The sequence below is a fragment of the Castor canadensis genome, chromosome 4 (genome assembly GCF_047511655.1).
Source record: "Castor canadensis chromosome 4, mCasCan1.hap1v2, whole genome shotgun sequence".
NCBI classification, from domain to species: domain Eukaryota; kingdom Metazoa; phylum Chordata; class Mammalia; order Rodentia; family Castoridae; genus Castor; species Castor canadensis.
This window is the reverse complement of record NC_133389.1, coordinates 96,812,647-96,836,367: the sequence shown is the minus strand read 5'-3', so window position 1 is coordinate 96,836,367 and position 23,721 is coordinate 96,812,647. Positions and strand designations below refer to the sequence as shown.

Below are 23,721 nucleotides of genomic sequence, written 5' to 3'. Positions count from 1 at the left end.
GTATTGCTACTCCTGACTGTTTTTGGGGTCTATTAGCTTGGTAAATCTTCTTCCAGCCTTTCACCATACACCAGTGCTTGTTTCTGTCAATGAGATAGGTCTCCTGTAAACAACAGATTGTTGAATCTTCCTTTTTAATCCAGTTTGCCAAACAGTGTCTTTTGATGGTGGAGTTAAGTTCCTTAACATTCAGTGTTAGTATTGATAGGTATGTGGTGATTACTGTCATTTAGTTGTTTTTGTTGTTTAAAGGTTTGATTGTGTGCAGCTGAATCAGTGTTACTCTCTGATTCCTTGTTGTTCTTCTCCTGTAGTTTTGTACTGCCTGTAGTCTCATGGTTTTGTTTGCTTTCATTTTCTGTGTGCAGAATTCCTTGAAGAATCTTTTGTAGTGGTGGCTTGGAGGTCATATATTGTTTTAGTTTCTGCTTATTGTGGAAGACTTTTATTGCTCCATCTATTTTGAATGATAGTTTTGCTGGGTAGAGTATCCTAGGGTTGAAGTTCTTTTCATTCCATACCCAGAAGACCTCACTCTATGCTCTTCTTGCTTTTAAGGTTTCCATTGATAAATCTGCTGTGATTTTGATGGATTTACTTTTGCATGTAATTTTTTTTTTCTCTCTTACAGACTTCAGTATTCTTTCTCTATTCTCTCGGTTTGTTGTTTTAATAATAATAAGTCATGGAGTAGTTCTAGTTTGGTATAGTCTGTTTGGTTCCTTGGAGGCTTCCTGTACCTGAATGGGCTTAGTTTTCTCTAGATTTTGGAAATTTTCTGTTATTATTTTGTTGAATATATTATGAATCCCTTTTGCTTGTACCTCTTCTCCTTCTTCAATGCCCATGATTTTCAGGTTTGGTCTTTTGATGGAGTCAGTGAGTTCTTGCATGTTCCTTTCACAGGTCTTGAGATGTTTGACCAATAGCTCTTGAGTTTTTCCTTTAATTTCCATTTTGTCTTCAAGTTCTGAGATTCTGTCTTTTGCTTGTTCTATTTTGCTGGAGTGGCCTTCCATTGTGTTTTGTATTTTTGTTTCATTCTTTTTTCTGAGATTTTCCAGATGCTGGGTCACTTCCTCTTTAATAGTCAATTTTCATCTTTAATTCATTTATCTCTTTATTTATAGTGTTCTTTTTTCACTTTGGTGTTTAGGGCTCCTATGAGTTCATTTATTTATTTCTGTATCTTCTTGCATTCTTTATTTTTGGTGTCTTGGATTTTCTTGAGTGTCTCTTCTATGTTTTGGTTGACTATGTCTAATAACATCTCCTTGAAATTCTCAGTGATTACTTGCAGGATTTCTTCTTTCAGGTTGTTCTTGTGGGCAATGTTGCATTCCTTGACATTGTTTATCTTTGTTTTGTTGGGGTCTGGAACTGGGTATCTATTTTCTTCATTTCCCTCTGAATCTTGTATTAAATTATTTTTCTGTGGAGAATGGTTTCCACCCCTTTTTCATCTTCCACTTGCTTCACTTGGTACTGTGTAATTATGTTCTTCATAGGCTATTGGTGGTTTCAGTCACCTGTTTTCTTTGCCTTGGTTAAATTTTGTTTTGTGGGTGTATTGGGTTTTTCTCTTAGTTTATGTATGCTGTTTCTGTCCCTGGTCTGTGTGTAATTTAGTATTAACTAACTCACAATAGTAAAACTAACAAAACAAAACAAAGAAATCAATGGGTAGAGATGAACAGACAAACACAAACAAACAAGAGACAAATCAAACAAACAAACACAGAAAAAAACTGCAGGTTCAGGAACAATAGAATTTCAGTCTTAGTAGTTCTGGTATTACTCCTTCGGCATCAAGTCCTGGTGTTGTTATTTAAGCAGAAGCTCTGTCTTAGTCTTGCCAGGTGGTTGGGGAGTCTCACCAGTTTTTCTTCTGTCTTTCAGTGGCAACTGCTTGGTGAGCTCCTCCCTCAGTGAGGTGTGGCAGTTGTAGTTTGTATGTTTTCCTCAGGTTTTGGTGATCAGCTCTGTAGCCCACAGCTATCCTGATTTGGTATTGGGTTTTCTCTCAGTTGGTTTACTGGGGGCTCGTTTCTTTGCCTCACCCCCTTTGTCTGGGGCAAGGTCAATGATCCATAAGCCGGCCCCCTGCTGTCAGTGTGTTGTGATGGTTTCCTGTTTGTTTTTCAATTTTGCAGGGCCATTTGACTTTGAATGTTGCTCACTGGCTCAGGAGATGAACTTTGTGGACCACTACCTGCACTATTTCAGGCAGTGGCTTATCACCAGTCCACTGTTGGCCCTTCTGCCTTTCTAGCCTTTGTTTACTGAAAGTTCATGTAGAGATTAGCTCCTTTCCCCCCTTCTCCATTGCACTCACAGTATCCCACCCTCTCTGCTGTGTGTTAGTTTTCAGTTCCTTGTTTATTGTTCAGGTTCTTTGGGGTTTTTTTTGGGGAGGGTGGGAAGGTCAGTCTGCCTAGGGAGTGCTATGCTGGTTTATCCCAGGGGTGGCTGGGGGAAAACCACATGACTCTTTCTGCTCCCTATTGGCCTGCCAAACGTCTCCCAAGCAGGTTTGGAGCTGGCATTTGGCAGCGCAGGAGCCCTCCTGTTTTCTCAGTGTAATGTGTCATGGAGAAGCTTTCCACAGGCTAGTGTTTCAGGGTGTCAAAGTTTTGATTCTTCTTGATGCTTTATTTCCATGAAGTGTGGCTCCAGCATCTCATCAAGATTTTTGATTTATGGAGCTTATGCTGTCTGCTTCTGCACCCTAGTTTCCATCTTGGATCCTCCCTCACCTATTTTCTTTCCAAAATAGATATATAAAGACAGCATGAGTTGAAGAGGGTGAAAAGTTTGCCACCTCTTTTTTTCATAGAATTGATCAACAAGGATCTGATACTTTTATTTCAAGCTCTTCTAAAATTAAAATAATACAAACACAAGATTTCTACTTCAATATTTCCAAACTGTAATTTTTATAATTTCAAATAAAATATATACTGATGAGTATAAAAATTTACCTTTATAATGATTAACAGCAACTTTAGTATAATGTTTTGTCCCCAGATGTGTTTGCTAATTTTAGATTATACTTTCTTATTTTGCTATTGTAAAATAAACGACGCTTAATTTCTTTGCTCGCAAGATGTCAGAAATGTGAGAAAGTCATGGAAAATTGGCTCTCAACACTGCTAGAGTGTGAACCCAGTGATCTGACTTTAGAGTCTATTAAATAATGGCTTCAAAAGATATCCCTGTACTAATTCCAAGAACTGGTGACTGTTACATCATATAACAATGGGAACTTGCAGATTTAATGATAACATTAAAGATCTTGAGATAGGGAGACCAACTTGACTTATCTAAGTGGACCCTAAATATAATCACAAGGAAACTTAAGAGGGAGGCTAGAAGGACAAAAGAGAAAATAAGCATTATGACTATAAATGTAAGAGGTTATAAAGAAGAAAGGAAAGGGTCATAAGCCAAGGATTGGTGGAAATTAGAAAAGGCAAGGAAGTAGAATCTTACCTAGAATCCCCAGAAGAGAGCTCAGCCAGCCAGTATCTTGACTTTAGCACAGTGGGACAAATTCCAGAACCCTGACCCTCTAATTTTTTACAGCAACCATAGGAAACTGACTAACCTATGCCATTAATCACTCTGCAATACTGAGTTTGTATATTTCTTATGGTGAGTTCTATTTGATTGAGAAATAGAGCAGGGATACATTTTTTCATACTTCAGAGCCTTCCTTTAGCTGAGGTACTTTATAGCAGGCAACAAGTTAAAGAGTAATGAATAACTTTTGACAATGTAAAAGATATTTATGATATTATGAAGAAAAACATAGCAATGATGAAACAGAAGCTTCCCCTGCCATCCATAATCTCCTATTGACATGTTTCAAGATAATTTATTGATACACTATCATAGGATATTACCATATCTTCCATATCTTGTGGCTGCTTGTCTAGTATCCGAAGGATCAAGCCTTATTTTTAAACCAGCTCCTATCCCATCATCTATATTCCCTCCATGGATTTTGGAAGCTAGCAGTTATTCTAATTTTGTGTTAAAGTGTATTGTATTATTCTTAACCTATCTATTATTATTTGATGATTCACACACACACACACACACACACACACTGTTTATTTTAAGAGTTCCCTTAGAAAATTTCCCTGGTGCAGACACACACTTCATCATCTGCACCTAAATTACACTGGCCTTAAAGTAAGATCACAATTTATTGCACCTAGAAATTACCTGTTATCCTTAGATTTCAATGAACTTCACAATTGTATAGCTCTCTCAGAATTGCTGGTGTCCCATAAAAAATTTACAATAATGAACTGTGTTAGAAAGTAAGTGCCTATGAACTTTAAATAGTGATAATTCTTTGCAAAATACTTTAAAACTAAGGAAAAAACCTTTACTCTCTGCTGCTAGATTTCAGATAAATGCCAATCTTATTTTTCTACCTTTAGCTCTTAATTTTCTCAAAAGAAAAGCTTTAACACTCTGAATTATGTAGACTCTGACCCATCATTAAAGGAAATAATGAGTACATTATTTGTCAGTCATGGGACATTTCTTAATTAAAGTTGTTAAGAGATTTTCAAGTGTTTTCAAATGGATATTGTTGTTCCCCCGAGTAGGAAGGATATGACCTGTTTTGCACATGCTGACTTTTTGTCTGTGAATATATAGTTTTCCTAGAATTTACTTATAATTTAGCACTGAAAAATGTTCAATTTATACTTAGTTTGTAAAGAAGTATTTCTTACATTTCTTTCTTTGGCCTTTTTATTTATTTTTGTGTCAGGTGGGTATACATTGTGGCATTTACAAAAGTTCTTACAGTATATCAAATATATCACACTTGAATTCACCCCCTTCACCATTCACCTTTACCCCTACTCCCCTGATTTCTGGAATAGTTTCAACAGATAACACTTTTGCATTTACATACATGTGTACGCAGTTCTTACCCTCTTACCCTCTTTCTCAGTCACCTCCCCCCTCCCACTGGTACCAACCCCCCCACCCCTCCCCTCAGGACCTATTCCACTCTCTTATTCTCTGATTTTGTAGAAGAAAAAAAAAAGGACATTTTTGCTTATCTGTATTATTTGTAGCCACACAGGGAGTTTCCTTGTGATAATTCTATGTATATATGTATTATAACCACAATTGGTTAATCTCTATTTTTCTTTATTCTAACTTACTCCTTTTTTTTGATGGTTTCAGTTGGTTTAAGCTACTAAAGAGGTGGGCCAATATTTGAAAGACAGTTTAGAGCAATATATGTCTTTTTGTCTGCAAAGTAAAAATGTATGTGAGAAGTTTGAAATTCTTAAAGATAATCTTATAGCAATGGAATTGTCTATGGTAGCAAAAATGTTTTGGTAAACATGGAAGAGAAGATATCTTTTTGCTTGCTCATTTTCATTCAATATCAGCACACACGCATGTACGTAAGTATTCACAAACATGTAACACACACACTTATGTGCATGGGTATATACCATCTCAGAAGAGCTCTAGAAGCTTCTGTAAAGAAGTTCATTATTCAACAAAGATTACTGGTAAGATCAAAAAAAGAGAATGTGAAAATACTTGTCAATACCCAAAGTAATATATTTATGAATATGTTACATTCATAAATAACTTAGCAATAGAACTTTTCTACATTTTAAATAAATTACTAATTTTTAGCATGAGAATATGAGACTTATTCAATCCAATTAATTATTCTTAGTATTATGTGATTACAATTTAATATTTCAAAAATTACTTGGGAATCCTTCATTAACCTATAACTAGTATTATGAATTTAATAATTAGTTAATGCAAATTTCCATGTTAATTAATATGAGTTTCTGTTTTTAAAAAGTTTAATAAATCCGTCTGGACTGACTATTCTTTGGGAATTCTGATGCAGGAAACACTAGCTCATAATGAGGTACTGGAGAACATCCATAACACAAGCTGAGTAAGTTCCTGTGAAGCTAGCCATTATGAGAGTATTTTAGGGAGTGGTCATAACCATTTTTTGTGTATACAATTTGCTGACTATTTTTCATTAAATAATCTTTTCTATCACTAATCAAAATTGGTCAAATCCCAATCTTTTTTACTCAAACTATTCAACAGACAGACCTGCCAGTCACTTTAAGTCAGAGACACAATCTGAATTTGGTGATTAGAAATTCAGTCTATCTATCTATCAACTCTAACCTTCAGTGCATTATGAAGTCTACTTTGCTTTCCACTTCTGTTGCTTTATGTCTAGAAGGAATGGAAAACAAATTTGATTCGTTCTCTGCTTCTCTGTCACACATTTATTTTGCTTACTACTGCTGCTAGATTGTTAGTTAGTTTCTGATACCCACTCATTTCTCAGCATTGATGGAAGAGATAAGAGTGATAAGAAGTGGTGAAGATGGGAACAGTTTTATCTGAACTCCTCACATTGTAATCAGGTCTCTTTGTGAACCTGCTTTATCTTTAGAATTAACTCTTTTGCAAAGTAATGGTGTTTGGTTGTAGAACCGGCAGTCCCACCTACTGGGAAGGCTAAGACGGGAGGACCACTTGAGCTTAGGAGTTCAGGGCCAGCCTGTGAAGCATAATGATACTCCATCTCTTTAAAAAAACGAGCACAAAAAATAAAATAAAGTTGACTTTCTTGAGGGGCATATGTGCGCATGTGTGTCTGTGTCATCTGTGCTCACACAAGCTTTTTAGTGACTTTCTACTGGATCTCTCTAATTTCCTTTTCCTTGGCCAAAGTATATGAAACCCTGTGATGGTGACTTCATATGTCTGAATGTCTACCTCTTATAGTTTGAGTTCCTCAGTACTCAGCTGATCAAATATGTTGCACCAGAACAAAAACACCAATGTGCCTCTCTATCAAAAAAAAATCATTCATAAACCTTTTGCCCCATAAAATTCTGAGAGTGCAGATATAGTGCAAATCAGCCAACTAGAAGTTGCTTTACCTTTCTCAGGTATGAGTCAGATGTGTGAAATTCTGAGGTAGGAATTCCATGCATTTGGGAACACCAACTATAGAAAACTCAGTTCAAAGGTTTTTAGAGGTAGGATTAAAACTGTCTTACTCAGATTGAGGTGAAAAGTAGTCTTCCAGCTTCTCTTTCTTACTTAGTGATTTGGATAAGAAAATTTTATGCCTGGGGCAATAGCGTGTATCTTCTCTCAGTGGATTGATATGGAAGGTTTGGTTAATCAAGTAATTGTCCAGTCTTGGATTTTGTTATTGTGTGTACCAGATCTTTCAGATTTGTCCAAGGGTTGATGAATTCTACTTAGTGCTGAATGCTGATACTCGAAGATACCTGGGCTTTCATTAGTTGCTACATGGATGCCCACACACTCTTTTTTTTTCCCTCAGTTTGTGACCTGTTACTAACAGGAAACTTATAGTGGATAAAGAGGGGTATTCCATTCTACCCTTTCAGTCTGAGTCTTATGTCCTGTGTTTCTGGGTTTTGAAGGTAGATCTTTCTTCTCCCATGGCAGCTAAACTGCCATGTATCTGTGGGAGGTATTAGACAGGATGTAATCTAATGCTCTACCCCCAGGAATAGCAAACATCTGCTTTTGTATCAGTCTACAAATCTAAATTCAAGCAGCTTTTATGCACTTCCTCCATATGCATATAGCTTTTGCTCCTACTCTTTCTTTTGTTTGTGAACAGAGGTGATAGTGTTTCTTATCTTTCTTCAAGCAATTGCCTAGTGTTGCTTGTTATGAGTAACCTGGGACCAGGGAAGTTTCCTAGCCATCTCTCAGGACACATTGGCATCTACCCTCCCTTGACTGTAGCTTACCTTTGCGGCTCCCCTGGGGAGAGAAGGTTTCCTGCTCCTTTTCTAGTGACACATGGTTTTGTTTCTGTATCTCTGTCACAGGGAGTTGTTCTTTGTCTTGCTTCTGGGAGTAGAAAGGTCTTCTTGCCCTTCCTCACTGGTTTAACAGTTTTCTTTTGTGTAAGAGAAGAGTCTAGGGAGGTGGGTGGGGTTTCATGTCTGTGAGGCCCTCAGGGGTCTCTGACAGGTTTCCTGTTCTGCTTTCAATCTTTCCCTGTGAACTCAGTGAAAGGAATCCTTTGTTCAGGGTTTCCCAGGGACTCTAAACTCTCACATCAAACTGCATTCACCTTTACAAATTCTTTTCCACTTTAGTTTTGTTTTTTATAAAAATCTGCTGTCATGGTGTTTGTCCCTGCCTCTTACACTTTACCAACAGAACAATATTTCATGGGTCTTGTTTCTCCTGTAAGGTGACTGTCATGTCATCTTGTTGTCTTGGAATGTCAGTTTTTTTATCCTCAAAACAGTTGTGTTATTGTAGATTATTAGATTTCCTTTTCTTGTTATGTGTTTAAAATATTCTTTGTGCTTACAGTACTTTCATGCAAATGGGAATTTGAAGGACAAGGTTGAAGTATTTCTTAAAACTGCTTCCTTCCCCTTTACCTTACCACTAGAATCAATTAAAAAAACAGCTTAGTGCTTCTTTGAATATATTGTGAATCCTTTGTGATGCTTTTAAACATCACAGTTTACACATAAAGACATTTTACTTGCTGCAAAAGGGTATGTGTTCTCTGCTTTCAATAGTTCATTACTTTAACTTTGAAAAGTAAAATTAGCAGAGGACATTTTTACTCTGCCCAAAAGAAAAGAATATTTTATGCTTTGCATAATTAGAAACAGAACTTTGGTTATTTAATGAGATGGTACAGGATAATACAATTAAGACCTATCACAAATTCTGATTTCTATTCACTGCTTAAGGCTCCATTCTTTTCTTTAAGAACTTTTATCTAATTGACAAATATCAACCAGTTAGTAAGCCAGGTATTCCTCTGAAAATATAATGTTCTTCTCAAGAGTGCATTCTAGTTGAATGTTCTTGTCAGAAAACAAATGAATCCTAGGACTGAGTGTAAATAAGGCTAGGTACTGAAAAATATTTTAACAAAATAAATTGATAGCAGCAGTGAGAAGATAAAAAGTGTGCCATCAGGGATAAAGAATAATGATTAGAATTTTCTGGCACAAATAGAGATTGGACCAAAGAAGAACACCACAAACCATAGTCTGAAAATCCACAAGTGCAAACTTGACATACAAAAGTTTGACAAAAGATACCCGTGGTCCTAATAAATATTAAAAGACATTTTTAAAATGACTTTAAGATAACCTTTAAGCAATTTAATAATTAGATAATTAAAAATAATGTCTCTAGTTAACACATCCTGCCAAAATTAATTTCACCCTCCAGAAGCTCACAAGATCTAGAATTAGAGCCTGGTACAGTGGTGCAGACCAGTAATACCAGCACTTGGGAAGCTGAGTCAGAAGGATTACGAACCCAAAGTCAGCCTAGGCTGCACAATGACACCCTGTCCCAAAACAACACAAAACCGAAAAGAATGGAATTAAGATAACTTTATTTGGGAGAAAAAAATAAGGTTAAAATTTTATTCCTCCAGTTATAGAAATGGAAAAAAAAAAAAAAGGTAAACTTAAGAAGTGTGTTTTTTATGTTTTCAGATTGCCAAATATTCTCTTAAGGAAGATAAAACCCAGAAGCTACTGGGAAAAATTCATACATATTCCAGCCTTAAAAAAAAAAATTCTCAGGACAAGTTACAGTATGAGCAAGTGAAAACACAAAGGATGATCTAGGCAAAAGTACTCACCACATATATAACAGGAAAACATATAAAATAAAGACTGACAATGCCAGGGGAAAAAAAGTCAAAGGGATTTGTTACAGCAAATCACAGAGACAGGTTCAGCAGGATATCGATCATGAAAGTATAAATTAACACATAAGATTTTAAAAGATTGATTGTATAATATTGCTGAGAACATGAGAAGAAAATAAAATATTCCACACACTATTTGGGAAAATATAAATTTTATTTTTTATTTTGAAGCATTCTTTATTACTATCTATCAGAATTGAAATTGTGCACAATGTTCAAGCAAACAATTCCACCATTGGTTGTCTATTTTACAGAAGTATGTACATATTCAAAATGCAACATTATTTGTAAAAGCAAAGAAATTGTAATTGTTATTACAAAGAAATTTGTAACAACAAAGAATAACCAAGAAGCAAATAAATGTCTATCAAAAGAATGGTGCACTTACACTAAGAATAAAAGTACCTTTCAGTAAAATGAATTCAGGTATCATTTATGTCTACTTACATGAACAAAACTCAGAGACAGACTGACATAAAAAGCGAGCTAAAAATTTTTGTAGAATGATCCTATTTATGTAAAGTATATTGAAAGTCTTTGGAAAGAGTAGTAAACTTGATGATAATTAGTTCTAGAGGAGACTGTGCACATTGTTTTACTCACTATATATATGCCAGGGCTTTTTCAAGTGACTAGTGAAAATATCATTTCTATTCAAATTAATATAAGTTGATCACTTCAAACATGGACAATTTCTTTTAAAAATGAAGAGTCTTCAGTGGTTCATGCCTGTAATGCTGGATACTCAGGAGGTAGTGATCACGATTGCAATTCTAGGCCAATCCAGGCAAACAGTTTTTGATACCCCCATCTTCAGCAATAAAAAAATTTAGTGCAGTGGCACATGGCTGTCATTCCATCTATGTACAGAAGCATAAACAGGAGGATTGCCTCTCAGGCTTGCCCAGCATAAAGTGAGATCCTGTCTCAAAAATTAATCAACACAAATAGGGATGATGGGTGGCTCAAGTGGTAGAGTGCCTGCATGGCAAGTACGAGGTCCTGAGGTCAAATCCTATTATGCCCTGCCCCCAAAACTGAATAGCACTAAGTTTTCATCTTACCTCTGAGATTGGTGTTTTTATACTTTAGTTCATTTTTTTGACTGCTAAGTTCTTTCCCCAAAGCCTTTTCACTGTTGAATATCTTTATTTTCTATTTATATGAAGGTTTTTCTAAATAAAGATATGTCCTTTTCTGGACTAATTATGCTTCAATCTGTCTCTTATCTTCACAAGCATCTATCTAACCTCAGTTATCACTTACCTAGCTTTTAAAAACATAGCTTCAAGACCAATTTTTGTAATATATGCATATTTAATTATTTTGGCCTATATAGAATTTTCATTTGGTATTAGTTAAGATAATAAAGTTCAGAAAAAGTAAATGGGAAGCATCAAATTATGTCTCATAACAAACACAATTCTTAAAATTTTAAAGATAAAATGTTATAGGTTGAAAATTAAAAATATTAAAAACTATCAATGTGCCATAACTAATGCTTTTCAATTTTGCAATTTGCTAAAACGTTTTGATTTTCATTTCTTCAGATACACACAGATATATATGTGTGTGTGCTAAATATATATATATTTATATACACATTTATGTATATATGTCATTATATTTCTCAAAGAAAATAATGATCATTGTTACACATTCTGTGGTATTGAGTTAACATTACATTTTAAGTTAATTAAAATCATGTCTGATAGACAAAATATTTATTATCATGTAACAACAATATCATTTACTAATATCCTAGTATGTACCAAATATTTCATATACATTATTCTGAATCCTAAAGCTAACCCTTTAATGTAGTAGATACTGTGGTTTTTGAGCAATCTGGGGATGCAGGTCTTAGGGTAGTTAAGGTATGTTCTCTTATAACTCAATTGTTACACACTATCATGGAATTTGAACTTGTCTGTTCTCAAAAATTCCCTACTGCCATACTCTTTCTAGCATCCCATAATTGCATTTTTCATCATGGTAGTAACAAATTAACATAAATTGGGGCTTAGTTGATTATCAAAATTTGTAAATGGAGAGACCCTAAAAAATCATGTTACAAAGTTCAGAAACTAAATGAACCAGGGTGGTAGTCAAATTATCTAAGTTGGTATTCCGCTCCATATCTTATTAGCTGTGTAATCTTGGGCAGTGGTAGTGCATTTACCTACCATATACAAGGAAAATGGTGAGTTTATTCCCAGCACCACATATGTTGTAGCTGAGGTATCAAGCAGTTCCTGAGCAAGCAGCCAACACTAACAAACCCTATTCTCTGTAGTCCCCCTTCCTTCCCTGTTAAGAAAGCAGTTACACAGTATCACCTCAATGTCTCCTTCAATGACATAGTTGCCTTTGTGATTTTCAATAAAAATCATTCAAGGTCAGAATGCAGATAAGCCCTTCACGTTGACAAACTTAGCAAGAACATGTAGGGGTACTCCAGGTCCATTGGAGACTGACTCTCCCAACATCCATAAATAAGGCTTTGACAATAAGTACAAGGAATTAAAAAGGCTTATTTATTTCTATTGTTTATGAGAATTGAGCATGTAATCACCTCAAAAGTATCCCAAATAATGATAATGACTTTTAAGTTCATTGGGTAGTAGACATGTTGCTCACTCTGTATTTCTGTAATACTCTTTTGAATCCTCTCCCAAATTCCTTTTACTATCCCCTGAGCCCCTGGGCATATGCACTCAGGGCATATGCACATACTGGTCGTTGCTGATTCTGGGATGCTCTTTGACTAGGTATCTTCATACTTCCTTTTTCTACCTATTAGAAGGCTGTGCTTACAGAACACAGCCTCTTCAGTTAGCATTTTCTGACCAGCCAAATAAAATTGTACATCCACACATATATCCAGCAAAATTTTTATTCCCTTTCCCTGGTTACTTTTTCTCTCTACTGTTTATCCTGGGTATATTTTACTGATTCTGTGTCTTGCTACAGGAATGTAAGCTTCTACAGGGCAGAGATTTTGTTTTGTTTTGTTTTATTCAGTGATTAAATCCTCAGTTCCTAAAGTAATGTGTGGCATATACTGCTATACAATAAGCAATCATTAAATTGATGATCAGTTGTTTAATTTGGTAGTCATTAGGTTAGACAAATTGATGGAAGAGAACTAAGAATGGAGACCGATTCATTTTTGTTCTAAAATAAGGGACAATATATCTGTTTAATCATTTCTTATAAGAGATCTAAGCCCATTTGTTAGGGTTCCACCATTTTGACCTAATTATCTTTGAAAGCCCCCATAGTAATTCCATCACATTGGAATAAGTGTTTAACCTATAACTTTGAAAAGACAGTAACATTTATTTCATTGTGTTCTCACTCAATTTTGCTAACATCACATATAACTATAAGGTATTATCAAAATCAGAATTAATGTTGATACAATAACATTAAAAAGTTTTTTCAAATTTCACAAGTTTTTTTTCCACATGGATTTTAGTGATCATGTATCCTTGGCCTCATGTAGCCTAGAAGAGTGCTTTATTTTTTCTTTGTAATTTATGTTAACATTTCATTTCTTTTCATATAAATATTTATGAATATATACAATGTTATCAACCAAATATATTTGGTAAGAAATTATCGCCACCATGTATTGAGAATTTGATTATGTGGCATGCATTGTTCTATTTGTTATTCTTTAATATTAATGTAGGTAGATCTGACTATTTTAATTTGAGAAACGTTAATATTGATGTGGGTAGAGCACATTTAATTTGAGAAAACTCAGACTCAGGTTTAAGTAATGTTTGCCAAAGGTTAGTTACGCAAGATTGCAAAAGTGGAAATATCTGGATATTATATATAAGTTTCCAAAATCTATAGTCTTTTTGATGGGAAAGTTGGAAAAATCATATTCCACCACAGTGATCTTGCCATCTTTACCCCTTTCTCTCCTTCAGTGGCCCATGGTTTCCGTCTTCTGATGAAACATTGCTTATATATTAACTTTGACTCCGCTTGTATTGATCATTTTCCTCTATAACTGTAGAGATCAAAGTTTAATATAAAGTGTGTTAAGCACATTAGACATGAGTCAAATTTCAAGGTTTCTGCATTGACTATTAACACAGACCCTTTTGAATCACTTTACTTGTCTGGGTCTTATTATAGAATTTGAACTATATGGTTCACTAGGTTGCTTTATCACTAAAATTCTGAATTTATAATAAAGTCCTTGCTTAACTTTATTACTACATTTGCCCCTGACTCATTGGCTCAGTTTTATAAAGCTACTGTTGAACAAGAGTGTTGACTATGTGTGTTTTCTTAGTTATCTATGGAAAAGTATTGTGAAATAAGCCACTTTTAAGGACTTTACCCCTTTTATGACATTTATTGATAATTTACGCATGCATGGTGTCTATCCTTTTACTCTAAACGTTAACGTGGTTCTAAAATAAGTATAGTTTTTAAGTTGTAGGTAAAAACCATGAGGATACTTGCGGGGAATAATAAATTTGTTTTGCCCTGGTAATTATAAATATAAACACTATGAAGATTTACAACCTCTGGATCTTAAGTTAACTTGGAATTTAATGATCAGTATAACTGATTAAACATGACGCAATTACATTCTGTGTTTTATATCCTGTATTTTTTATCTATCTTGTTTTCTTACAAGTTTGAAAATTGTCAGCTAAAGTGATACAAGTCTTTGAATGTTTGAATTTCCAAGTGCAAAAACATGAAACATACAAGAAAATATAGCTAATAAAAAGTCACTTTCGATGAAGCTAAATTACTGAAGTCACTATCAATAGAGTTGTCTTTTTCATCTAATATGAAAGAGATTGAGTATTTTCCTAGTGATGTGATAGATTCTAACATGTTTTACTTTTTTATATTATACCTGCTTCATGGGGGAAAATAATATCTAAAAAATAGCTATGGGATTTTGTGTTCAGGTAGATGAAACAATTTTAGCTCCATTCTCTCTTTTTTTGTTGTTTTATTTATTCATTTCTTCATATGTGCATACATTGTGTGGGCCATCTCTTCCCCATGTCCATTCTCTTTTGATAAGCAGACAGAATTAAGTAATAAAAGGTGTTCAAGAAAATGACTTTCTCCTAATTCTCAGTGATGTCTTGGATATTATCTAAAAGTTTTTATAGAATATTGTAAAGTGAACTATATAAACACTACAGATTTCTAGGAACTTTCTTTAATTGGAAGCTACTTTGCCCTCCATAACATATATTGTTCAGTGTTTCATCTGAAAAGAATGAATGTGAAAAGTATCCTTCTTTTATTAAGATAATTCAGGAGAAATCATTTCAGATTAAATGGAATGTGATGGTGTCAGGATTCTCCAGAGTAAGAGAACAATGATATACATTGAGAAAGAAAGAGAGAATGAATGAATGAATGAAAGAAGTTTATTTTATGGAATGGTATCCTATGATAGCAGAGGTTGGTAAATTCAAAAATTGTAGAGTAGGCCAGCAACCTGAAGAATCAGGGAAGAATTTATATGGCAGCTCAAGTCCAAAGCAATCTGAAAACAGGACTCCCTCTTTCTCTGGGGAATCTTAATCTATTTTCTCTTAAGGCTTTCAATTCACTGGATGAAAATAACCCACATAATGGAGGTAACTTTACTTAAAGTCTAGTAATGTGTTAACAAAATCTAAATATAAACTGGAAACACATCCAGACTGATATTTGAACAAATATGTTTGTATTGTGGCATAGCCAAGTTGACACATAAAACTAATCATCACACACAGCTAGATTTTAACGTATGTTAGTATAAATCTGTAGAACTTTTCTTTTTTTTCAGTACTGGGGTTTCAACTCATGGCCTTCACCTTGACCTACTCCACTAGTGTTTTGTGAAGGGTTTTTTTGAGATTCCAGGCTGGCTTTGAACCTGGATCCTCCTCATCTCTGCCTCCTGAGTAGCTAGGATTACAGGCATGAGCCACTGGCGCCCAGCTCCATAGAACATTTACATGAGAACAATAGCATGGAATCTAAAAATTATTATTCTTCACTCACCAACTTGTTTGCCCTGTGAATGTGAACGTACTTGTGACCATAAAGTATGAGTGTTCACGACCTTTTCTTGGAATACAAGTTTCCGTAGAACCCTCACATTTCTTCATGTCTTTTTTTCTAACCTTTTCTTATTTTAATATTTTTACATACTTATTAGCATTTGTTAGTTGTATGGGGTGAGTTCACTATAGTTACATATGTGCTCATAATGTACCTTGATTGGATTCACCCCTTTGTTATTCCCTTCATACCTCACTCCCTTAAGACAATTTCAACAAACTTCATTGTTCTATTTTCATACAACTGCACAAAATACATTGACCATTCACCCTTCTTCATCCTCTGTTCACCCTGTCCTTTCCACAGATACCCACTGACCATCCTACCTTCATGATTTAAGTGTGTATTATTATTATTTTAATACTATGATAATTTTATTATATACATACAAAATCTGTAAGATCTATTTATTTACAAAAGGAAAGGAAAACTGGAGACAAAATTTCAAAATTTCTCCACACCATGTTAACCAGTAATCAGGTACGATAACAGAAAGTGCTGTGAAAAATAAAACCACAGTAACCAAACACATAAAAGTGTACATGCATACACACACACACGCACGCACACACACAACTCCTCAAACACACAAAGAATCTATATGGAAAAGTGGACTCACGGCTCTCTAAACATGATTAACTCACTCTCTTAATAACTAGAACATGCTGAGGAACTGTCACATGTGTACAACATGGCAGTCTTCTCAGGCTGAAATACACAGTGCAGTGTGCATTCTTGACACTTACAAAGCTGTTGCTTCCTGGGTGTGCTACTGAGCAGATAGGAGGACAGTATGCTTTCTTTGTTTCAGTGGCTTACTTATTTGCATCCAAACATCTATCTAATCAATCTAATTATTTTCTACTATGTTCTACTGAATCCTTTTCTATTTATTTTTATTTCTCTTAATTATTCATTTATTCACATGTGCGTACATTGTTTGGGTCATTTCTCCCCACTGTCTCCTTCCCCCCAGCCTCTCCCCTCCCCTAACTTCCAGATAGGTCATGTTCTGCCCTTATCACTAATTTTGTTGAAGAAAAGACATAAGCATAATAAGGAAGACAAAGTGTTTTTGCTAGTTAAGGATAGCTATACAGAAATATTCCTGGCATTGCTTTCATGTACACGTGTTACAACACAAGTTGATTCATCTCTAACTGATCTTTTCACTGGTTCCTGATCCCCTTCTCATGTTATCCTCTGTTGCTTTAAGGTTTCTGTATTAGTTCCTCTGGAGTGGGGACATCAAATGCTTTCATGTTTTGGGTTTTCTACCTATTCCTATATCTCCTGTATGTGCTCTCCCCTTGTCATGTGATCCAAGTCCAACCACATTGCTGCATTTGCTCTAGATCTAAAGTCTGCATATGAGGGAGAACATAGGATTTTTGGTCCTCTGAGCCTGGCTCAGAATGATGTTCTCCAGTTCCATCCATTTACCTATAAATGATAAGATTTCATTCTTCTTCATGGCTGTGTAAAATTCCATTGTGTACAAGTATCACATTTTCTTGATTCATTCATCAATAGTGGGGCATCTTGGTTGTTTCTATAAGTTGGCTCTTGTGAATAGTGCTGTAGTAAACATGGTGTACAGATGCCTCTGAAGTAATCTGTGTCACATTCCTTTGGGTATATCCCCAGGAGTGGGATTCCTGGATGATATAGCAGATCTATGTTTAGATTTTTTAAGAGGTGTCCAAAATTTTTTCCAGAGTGGTTGCACCAGCTTGCATTCTTACCAGCAGTGGACTAGGGTTCTTTTTTCCCCACAACCTCGCCAACACATGTTGTTGATGAACCAATTAAGAAATGGGCAAGTGAACTAAACAGAACTTTCTCAAAAGAAGAAATCCAAATGGCCAAAAAACACATGAAAAAATGCTCACTATCTCTAGCCATAAAGGAAATGCAAATCAAAACCACACTAAGATTCCACCTCACTCCTGTTAGAATAGCCATCATAAAGTGTGTATTATTAATTGGTAGAAGTTTCACCTTGGTATTTCACACAGGCATGTATTGTACTTTAATCAGATTAACCCTTTCTATTACTTTCTCTTTCTCTATCCTCTTTTGCCCCCTAATATTCAACAGCTTTCAGTGTATTTGGTTATGCCAACTTGATTCATGGATGCAATGTATTCTGGTACTGTTTACTATCATTCTCTTATTCTCTCCCACACTCACAGTCCTCTCAGTAGCACTATTACAATTATGTTTTATGTATAAAGATGTGTGTATGTGTGTGTTTATGACCATGGATGTATTTATGTATACATTTATTTTTGGATCTGCCTTCTGCATATCAGGGAAAATATGTCTCATTTGTCTTTCTGAACCTGCCTTACTTCACTTAACATGATTATCTATAGTTCCACCCATTTACCTGAAAACAGCATAAATTCTTAATGGTTGAATAATATTCCATTGTGTATATATACCACATTTTCTTAATCATTAGTTGAAGGGCATGTGAACTGTTTCCAAAGCTTGGCTTTTGTGAATAGTGCTTCAATAAACATACGTGTGCAAGTGGCTCTATTATATCCTGGCTTACATTCTTTTGGGTATATGCCCAAGAGTGGTATCTCTGGATTATACAGTTGGTCTGTGTTTAGTTTTTTGAGGAACCTTCTATTGGTTTCCACAGTGGTTGCACTTATTTACATTCCCAACAACAGTGGATAAGGGTTCCTTTTTCCTGAAACCTAATCAGCAGTTTTTGTAACTTCTGTTGTTGATGGCAGTGATTCTGACTGGAGTAAGGTGAAATCTCAATGTCATTTTGATTTAGATTTCTTTATGGACAGGGATATTGAACACTTCTTCATGTATTTTTTGGCATTTTGTACTTCTCTTGAGAATTGTTTGTTCATTTATGTCCCAGTTTATTTACTGTGGTGTTGATTCTTTTGGAGATTAGTTTTTTGACCTCCCTATATATTCTGGTTATTTCCTTGTCAGATGTATAGCTGACAAAGATTTTTTCCCATTCTGTACGTTGTCCAGTCTGGTAGCCATTCCCTTTGCTTCACAGAAGCGTTTCAGTTTAATGCAGTCCCATTTGTCAATTCTTTCTCATAAATACTAAGCTATTGGATTTCTGTTGAGGAAGTTATTGTCTATGTCTATATGTTCCAGTATTTCCCCTACTCTTTCCTGTAGTGGTTTCTCAGTTTCAGACCTCGTGTTAAAATCTCAGATCCACTTTGAATTGATAATAGTATACAATGAGATACTGGCATTTTGTTTCAGTCTTGTACATCCAAATACCCACTTTTCCCAGCAATGATTGTTTAAAAGGCTATCATTTCTCCAATGTATGTTTTGAGCTTCTTTGTCAAAAATCAGATGACTGCAGCTGCATGGATATGGGTCTTCTATTCTTTTCCATTGGCTTGAATGTTGTGTTAGTGCCAGCTCTGTGCTGTTTTCATTACTGTATCTCTGAAGTATAGTTTAAGTTAGGTGTTGTGATTCCTCTAGCATTGCTCTTTTTTGCTCAGCATTGCTTTGACTATTTAAAATCTTTTATACTTCCTTCCATGTAAATGTTAGGATTGATTTTTCTATCTGTAAAAAATGTCATTGGAATTTCAATGGGAATTTAATTGAACATATAGATTGCTTTTGATAGTATAACTATTCTCACAATCCATGAACATAGTAGGTCGTTCCATTTTCAGATGTCTTCTTCTATTTCTTTCTTCAGTGATTTATGGTTTTCATTCTAGAAGTCTTTCACTTCTATCATTAAATTGATTACTAAGTTTTTTTGATGCTACTATAAATAGTATTGTTTTCCAGATTTCTTTCTTGGTCTGTTCATTGTTGGTGTATAGAAATGCTACTGATTTTTTAATATTGATTTGATAAACTGTTACTTTTCTTAGTGTGTTTATGAGATATGAGAGCTTCTGGTAGAACTTCTAGAGTTTTTTAGGTATAAGATCTCATTATCTGCAATAGATATAATTTGACTTCTTTTTTCCTTTTACTTATTGTGTCTTATTACTCTAGCTAAGAATTCTGGTGCAATATTGAATAATATAGAATGGACACCTTTGTCTTGTTCCTGACTTTAGAGGAAATGGTTTCAGTTTTTCCTAGTTTAGTATGGTGTTGGCTATGGGTTTGTCATATATGATCTTTATAATGTTGATGTATGTTCCTTCTATTCCTAATTTCATCAAATGAGGCACTATATTAATTTATTTTCTGTTTCTAGTAACACAATAGCACAGATTGGGGAAGTTCTGAAAAGAATTTTACTTGGCTCATGGTTCTGGAGTTTCAAGTTTGAGAACCCATATCTAATGATGGCTTTCTTGCTGGCATCTCATGCCTTTGCCTATAGAAAAGAGTTGTGTGAAATAAAGATCAAGTCTCCCATCATGGCAAGTAGCAGGTCTGCTCGCTGCCCATCAACATGGATCTGAATTTCTTAAACCCAGGATGCTTGTCCTTGAATACAACCTCCTCTGTGTGAAGGCACAGATACAGGCCTGTCCCAGTTGCCCCTGGAGGATTTAGAGTAAAGAGAACTGACACATATCTGCTATTGACCATGCTGTTGATGAACGATAAGTAATAAAGTCTGTTACAGTTGCCTACAGATTTTGTGTCTTTCACCAACACCCATGAAACAAAAACAGTGAAGCTTCTAAGCTTAAAAGTATGGTAAAATCTCAATTCTTTGCCATTCCTGACACCTTTTGGTTTAATTGTCACTTTGGATTAGATTATTGATAACCTTGAAGGATCCTAAGAAATTACCTTTACTCTTATGTGTGCTCACTGGATCAAAGATGAGATATCTTAATGCAATAGAGAGAACAGTTGTATGCCCCTAACCTCTGAAGCTGACAATATGAATTTGATAATAGAAAGAAATCACTATGCTTTAATATGTTCTGTTTTATACAGAAAAAAAGAAACTTCTATGCATTCCACATAGCTCTTTGATGACAGTGGCATTATATTTTGTTCTGATTGAGAGTAACTTGTGTATTCACCCTTCCTGACCTAATGACTGAGGAGAGACAAGGAATGATAATGATAATGAGAGTGTCTGCCTCAGCTGACCATGAGAGGCAGATAATAAGAATATTTTATTCTATGGCCAAAGATTCCTGAAATCCTATGAGATAAATTCTGTAGGCAAACTTTATTGCCACAGTATTAATTAAATCAACATCATTTCTTACGTCAGATACATATGAGCTGTGATGCCTCAGGTTATATTGAAATGCACTAAGAGAATTTGTTTTAATTGAGCTACAAGAATAGGAAGCAGGAGAGTTGTCCAAGCATTGATTAGAGACTGGATAAGACATTGCTGGCACATGAAAACATCTATCCATATCTAGATGCATGTTGCAAGTCTGATTATCAAAGCATGTTACCATACTCTTTCTCAGGTATACATATATGTTTCAACTCAGAGAAAAACGTCCATGAAATAGATAACCTTAGATAAAATGGAAAGAGGTAGCCATTATGTTGGTATATTTGCATAATTGCCTTCATAAAAGCTTTTCTGAAATTATTAGTATAATGGTGACAAGGGACAATGGCAGAAATTTTAATGATTTGAGCAAAAATAGTATATTAATCTTAAATATTTATATAGTATGTGAAAAAGTTTGGTTTTGATCTGAAGTAAATGTATAAATGTCCAATTTCTTCACTTAGCATGGAAAATGTACATTTTTTTTTTGCTGAGAGTCAAAGCCAGATTCTCACAGATGCTATGCAACTGCTCTACCACTGAGTGACATCCCATGCCCCACCATATTTTTAATATAAAAATAGTTTACTAAAACCATTATCTACTGGGATTTTTCCCTTTCACAGAGACATATGCATGTTGAGGGCCTTTACCTATTGATTTGTGAAATGGGTATTTTGTGAACCCTAAGGAGGTTTCGATCAGATTTTAAGGAGGAAACTTTCTCTTTGTTTACTTTATTACTTTAGTGTTGTGCTGCATGGGGATACATGTGGCATTCACAAAGGTTCTTATAATGTCTCAAATATATCATACTTGAATTCACCCCCTCCACTGCTTTCCTTCATCCCTCCTCCCCAGATTCCTGGAACTGTTTCAACAGGTATCATTTTTGCATTTGCATGCAAATGGAATGTGTATACATTATTTGCACCATATTTGTCCTCCTACTCCCTTTCCCTGCCACCCCCCACACACCGATGCCAAACCACCCCCTCAAGAACCTGTTCTGCCCTCTTGTTCTCTGATTTTGTGAAGAAAAAAACATTAAAGATAAAACAAGAAACATGACATTTTTGCTAGTTTGGGATAAAGATAGTTGCATAAGAAGATTCCTTGTGTTGTTTCCATGCATATATGTAGTACAATCCCAACTGGTTCATCTCTTCTAGTCCTCCCCACTCCTCCCTAGTCCCATTCTCATGGTGGTCCCAGCCAGTTTTAGATTTCTATATTAATTCCTGTACAGTAAGCATATTAACCACATTCAAGTTCTGAGTTTCCTTCATTTTCCCTATTCTTTTCCCTATCTCTCCCATGAGAGGCCTCCCCTTCCTGTAACCCGTGTCCCATAATACTGTTGTATTTGTTTTAGATCTGTAATCCACATATGAAGAAGAACATGCAGTGGCCTTCTATTTCTTATGTAATAATAATGACAGAGAATGTAGATTCAGAATTTATGCTGCTTCATCTTTACCCAAAGATGCACAGAACAATTTACTCTATTTGCTTTTTCTTTCTCAAACTTCTTCAGTATATTTGAATTGTTATGTGTTTCCTTGAGCTAGTAATTAGAACTTATGTAATCACTTATGTTCATGTGGTATTTAGATGTCATAAACCTTCATATGCTCCCAGTGAAATAATTTTGTTCATATAGTTCTTATTAATCAATCTTAGGCAGGTCTCAACCAGAACATTTTTAATAAAAAAAAATCAAATGTGCATAAGATCAATGTTCTGTGTATGTCTCAGTGTTCCATCTAAGTCATTGATCATTGAAAGCACAGACCAAATAATATGGAAGTAGAGTGCTTCCCTTATCAATGTATATTTGCTGAGAAATGGATTGAGTGTTCAGCCTTTCCCATGTAAGAGAGAAAATTCTTCCCCACTCTATTAAAAAGAGATAAAAAGATTCCCAATTTGCATATACATTCTTTCATGAATTTCCTCATTTTAAAATTTTTATTCCTTGGCATTTGCACACTAGCAGGAAGAAAAAAACACAAGCAAAAAACAACATTACAAAACATTCTAGGCTAATTGTTTCATTACTATTTTAATAGACAAGCTTGCTAAAGTGCAGACTATAATAATAAGAATACTATTTGTGACAATAATAGCAATATTGATACATAAATTTTGCTATATTCCAACCACTATTTTGACTTCACATATGTTTATTAAATTAATACTGAAAAAATCCAGTGAGTTAAACATTATCATTGCACCCATTTTAAAGATAAGGAAATTGAAGAAGAGAAAGTTAAGTGACTCTCTCAGTTAGTAAGTTAGATAGTATGAAGCAGTATGGCTCCAGAAACATGATCTCAATCTCTGCTAAATTTCACTGTTCAAGCATTTCAGTTTTGGGAATAGAAAATAAGCTAACTGGAAACCAGTTTCTTCTAAATTGTGCTTCTTAAAATTCCATTTTTACTATTATTTATTCCTGAGTGACCCTGCATATATTTCCAGTTCCAGTTGGGCACTGGTTAAAATGGAAAGAAATATTATTGAATAAGTATTATAAAAGATGAAACAAAAGGTATATTCCTATCTTATAGCATCCATAAAGGAAGTTATATATTATATAAATGTG

The 23,721-nt window shown here is 34.9% G+C and overlaps 1 protein-coding gene across 6 annotated transcripts in view; it reads left to right on the top strand.

The window, feature by feature from the left end:
* Lrp1b (LDL receptor related protein 1B) overlaps positions 1–23,721 on the top strand; it is a 1,877,349-nt gene that overhangs the window by 1,101,353 nt on the left and 752,275 nt on the right. The gene's annotated exons all lie outside the window — the stretch shown is intronic.